Below are 5,315 nucleotides of genomic sequence, written 5' to 3'. Positions count from 1 at the left end.
TGCACTGGTATTTATGGCTTCTTTTGGACAATGGAATATTGTCATGAATTTTAGAAGACCTTTGATGAATGAAAAATATGGAATCAGGACTGTAAACATGGAAAATCATGTCAAATATCTGAGGACATGTGAAAATGTTTTACCATATATCAACTGGCAAAATAAATTCGACCTCTGAGCTTTCATTTTAGTTGTAATTATTAGTTGTATAATTATATTACTGTGTGGCCCCAACCAAAATCAGAACCATATTTACCAGATGCTCAACATACACAATTCCTGCACCAAAGAGCTCATAATCCAAACAAGCAGCACAGGAAATTGTGAAAGGAAAACAAATATTGCTATTTTCATTTGCAGTAATTGAGGGAAGACAAATTAAACAGGAGCACAGAACATTATGAGAGAAGGAAAAAGTCATTGCTGTCCTCCTTTTGCAGTTGGGGAAGTGAGGACAGAGAAATGAGGAGTATAGCTAAATTGCGTCCCCAGTACTCTTGGGGAGGGTCAAAAGGTAATAATAATACAAAGCATTTTAGGTATGTGATAAACTTGGAAAAACAGCAGTGAAGCCACCTAGGCAAACCGGAGTGAGTGGTTAAGGCATGATGGAGAGCATCCCTCCTCGAGAGTGCCAGGGACTTGGTGTAGATATACCATAAGTAGGTTGTTAAATAAAGGGAACTTTGTGGTTTAGCTATAACACTGATTCTCAACCAGTGTGCTACCAAATCCTTTGAAGGGTGCTATGAGGGTGTGAGGAAATAAGCAAAATGTTAGAAGATAAGCAGATAAACTAAACAGATCAGCCAGGCTCAGGCCTGTCCCTGCCTTGACAATCCCCTATCCCTAGGCTAGAGACCGAAATTACACATAAACTGATATAAGTGATCAGAAACCAGTTCAAGTCTGCAATTCAACAGAAGTTCAGTGCACATAAACCACTTTCAAAGTGGCCAAAACTGGTTTAAGATAAACCTGCATGGATGTAGTATCAGACTGAACTGATTTAGGTTAAATCAGTTTATTGAACTTCTGTCCCAGATCCCCTCCAGATTCAAGTTAACTCACAGTCCCCCAGCATCCTAGGATGCTTTACACCTCCCCAGCAACTCTCCCCTGCTCACAGGATGGCCAGGCTAGCTTTGGCTTAAACTATCTGCTCTAGTTGAGTAGCAAAGCATGCTCAAGCACCCCCTGGCTTCTGGCCTAGGCCACTGCAGGCATGTGGCTGCATTTCCAGTATGAAAAGTGAATGTCTGTTCACTTGCTTACAGTTCAATGTACGCATCTTACAGTAACCTTCAAAGATCAAATCAATTCAGCACTGGGATTTTTGACTGTCTGTACTTAGCCCTCATGCCCAGCCCTGTGTAAGGAGGTAAGCACTGTAATACATAAACTAGTCTTTGAAATTGGGTGCCACTCAATTAACAAAAGTTATGGAAGGGTGCCTCACGTCCAATGAGAAGTGCTTTGAGTACAAAAATGTTGACCACCAAGGTAGAGATAGAGGGTTATTCCCCTCTCTACCCTCACTGCCCCAAGGGGACTGCAGCTGGGATATGCCTGTCCTGACTGCTGCCATTCGCTCCCTGCTTGGGGCAAATGGTGGAATAAGCCCTCTCCTGCTCCCTCTGCCAGACCCTGGAGGGAGGGGAGCAGAAGGGGGCTTATCCCGCCACTCGCCCTGGGCACAGAGCGAGCAGTGGTGGCAGTGGTCAAAGTGGGCAGACCTCACTGTGGGCAGAGCAGGGAATAACCTTACCCTCTCACATAAGGGGCCATCTCTGCCTAAGTGCTGGAGCGGTGAGGGGAGGAGCAACTGTGAGAGGGGCAGCAGCCCCTGTCACGGTTTCCCAGAGCATGAGCCTCTTCCTGGAGGGGGGAACTGTGTAGTGGGGTTGGGAAAGCTGCTGTGGACTGTGGCTGTGTTGGTAGTGGTGGCTGTGCTAGGGGGGTTCGGGCTCCCTCTGAGCCCTGGTGCTATTGTGTGGAGTCCATCGTAGCTCTGCCCACCCTGCAATGCGGTGCCCCCTCCAGGAAGAGGCTCATGCTTCCCAACACTATGACAGGGGCTGCTGCCCCGATTAAGAGCCCTGCCCCCTCACCACTCCAATAGCAGGGCAGGGGTACAGCCAGACGCAGGCCAGCAGGGCTCCTTAGGTGGGTGGTAGAGAGGGTGGTTATTCTGCCACTTGCCCCAAGCAGGGAGTGAGCAGCAGCAATTGGGTTGTGCAGATCCCAGCAGCAGTCCCCCAGGAGTAGTGGGGGTAGAGGGTGGAATAATCCCCCTTCCTGCTCCCTCTGTGTCAGGGGCCATGCTGGCCAGGGTCTGGCTGTGACCAGCCCCGCTGCCGCAGTAGCAAGGGGGGAAGCACCTGGCAGACCTGGATCAGGTCCCTGACAGTAGGACAGGGATCAGGGAATTAAATCCCTCTCTGGCCGGTTCAGCCAAGGCCAGTTCCCAGACTACCCCCTCCAGCACAGCTTCCCTACCCCGGCGGGGGTAATTTCCCTACCCCGGCGGGTGAGCTCTAGCTCTCTCTGGCACCTGGCCTGAGCAACTGCAGCCATGTGCCTGCATTTCCTCAGTCCAGAGGGAATGTCTGTTCAGTTGCAAATCAGTTCAACCTAGGCAGATTAGACTAACCTGCAAAGATTGAATCAATTCAGTCTCTGGCTTTTTGAAGGTCTGTCTCTAGCCCTGAGGTCTGGCTAAAAAGACTGCATCACAGTCTTACTGCTTCATGACAATTTCCCCTCTTTTCCAGTGGCAGGATAAACACCATTCAGCAGTGGGAATTGAATGTCTACCTGAAATCTTAGGGTATGCTTGTACTGCAGTCATGCTACTCTTCTAATATTCAGCCAAGCAGCAGCATAGATACATGTTAGAAATAATAACATTCTGTGGTTCAGTAGCCCAATGCACATAACTTAAAATGGAAGAGAGAGAAAAGCTAAGGAGCAGAGAAGTATCAAGCAAGTAAAACAAAATGGAACCATCTTTTTCTGTACCTCCAAAGGAAAAAATATATATATAAATTATAGACTTAAAGCTCCAATCCAAGTCCTATTGGAATCTTTTCATTGTCTACAATGAACTTGGGGTCAGACATAGCTACCATATATCTCTATTACCTCTCATACCACTCTTCCACCTCTCCTCACCAGATACACAACTCACCTTGTTTCAGGGAAGGCAGAATGAAAAAAAAGATTTTTCCAGATTCATGGCCACACCGAGCAGGGATGGTCAGCTCACTTACCCTCCCTTTTGGCTGCTCATTGCTGGATTCCATGGGCAGATCAAGGGCAGTGGAAGAGGAGAAGAGAAACCAAGAGTTATTAGCAGACAGCAAAACTGCAGAACATGAAGGAGGATTAGAGGAATATCAAGGAGAGAGGGTCCTTAAAACCTGCAGAGTGAAGAACAATTAGCAGTAATCAGGGAAATTATAAGAGACATGAAGCTAAATGATTTCCCAGCATTGCTAGCTGCTGGAGTTTAGGATGGACCAGGAAAGGAAGCAAGGTGCCACTGCAATATTGCACTTCTTCCTGCTAGCTCCCTCCCCCAGATCTGTTCCTGCCAGATATTGCCCCTGTCGCCATGTGGCTGTTGGTGGGAGAGAAGGAAAAGAAGCATCAGCCTTCTTATAGTGTCTACTAGGGCTGTGTGAAATTTTGCCAGGTGTTTTGTTTTGAAGCTGTTTCAATGTGTTTCAAGTTTGAAACAGCGTGAAGCAAAAGGCTTCAAAACAGCTTTGAAATGAAACAAGGGCATTTGAAATATTTCAAAGTTCTCAAAGCGTTTCAAGTTTCGAAGCCAGGCTTGCATGGCTTCAGCACTGGTCCCAGCCAGCAGCAGCAGCCTGCTGTCATCCTGCACACAGATCAGGGGGCCCACACCCTCTGGGAGGAGTCTGGCACAGCCCTGCAGCCCTCCCAGGGGGGCGTAGGCCCCCAGTTCTGTGCACAGGATGACAGCATGCCGCTGTCTGGGGCCAGTAGCAGCAGCAGTCTTCCCAGAGCTTGGCACCGGCTGTGCACAGAGCTGGTCCCAGCCAGCAGCGGCAGCTTCCTGCCATCCCACGTGCAGATCTGGGGTCCCACACTCCCTGAAGGAGTCTGGCACAGCCCTGCAGCCCTCCTGGGATGCAGGCTCCTGGATCTGCATGCGAGATGACAGAAGGCTGCAGCTGCCAGCAAGTGAAAGGAGTTTTCCTTTCAACTGTTTGAGGTACAGTTTCCCAAAAATCTTTTCACCTATCTCCTTGAAGCTTGGCAGGCTTCATGCCCTCAGAAGGGGCTACCATCCCTGCAATTTTCACCTGAATCAAGCAACAAATGACAGTTTTAGACATTTTCATAAATTCCCATTATAGCCTATGGGCGAAATGTCGAAACCTGTCAAAACAGCAAAACAGTTTTGATGAAACAAAATGGAGCAGTGCTTTGAAATTAAACTAAATGATGAAATGAAACACTGTCCCTTCAAAATGGTAAAATGAAAATTGAAATGAAGCGGTGCTGTTTCGCACAGCCCTAGTGTCTACATGCTTTTGTTCTAGACAGAGAAATCAACTTTCCTGTTTAAAACACATAGCCTATCTTTGGAGGGCTAATTCTTGGAGAAAAGGTATACATGGTATGTGAATAAATACAGTAAATTAAAAGTAACCTAGCCCCTTGTTATGTTATATTTTTTCTTTGTTCTTTAGCCCCTGGCAAAGATATGGGTTTGCAAGCATAGGGTATTTCCCATGCTTCTGGGCTTTGCTGGTTGCTCCCCTCTTTTTCTTTCTATTAGATGTGTCAGGGTATTTTAAAGCCTTCTTCAGAGGCATTAGGTGTTGGCTGCAGCTGAAGCTGGGGATTTTGACTGGGGTGTGCCAGTGCTCCTGCTGGGACTTAAAGCCAGAGGTTCCTGGCTAGAGGGGGTTGCCCATCTGCTCAGGGTCAGGAAGGTATTTTACCCCATGGTCAGATTGGTATGGACTGTGGAGGAGAGGGGTTGCCTTTCTCTGTAGCTGAGGGCATAGCTCTCTTCTTGGGATAGCTCAAACATATATTAAGAACATTTTATAGAAGCAGGACGTTGCTTACCATGATCCTCCTGCTTTACCTGTGGCAGGTTAGGGTGTTATGTCTTGTGTTGTTTCAGGGTTGATGGTAGTTTTACAAAGAGTTAAATTACAGATTAGTATGGGATGGTTTCAATAGGGATAATCCTATCCAGGCAGGTGATTGGACAGGATGGCCTCTGGAGGTCCCTACCAGCCCTGCTTCTTTATGATTCTACTATCCAA

Source organism: Alligator sinensis, unplaced genomic scaffold (assembly GCF_000455745.1).
Source record: "Alligator sinensis unplaced genomic scaffold, ASM45574v1 scaffold983_1, whole genome shotgun sequence".
Lineage (NCBI taxonomy): Eukaryota > Metazoa > Chordata > Crocodylia > Alligatoridae > Alligator > Alligator sinensis.
The sequence above is the reverse complement of the archived record's forward strand: the minus strand, read 5'-3'. Positions refer to the sequence as shown.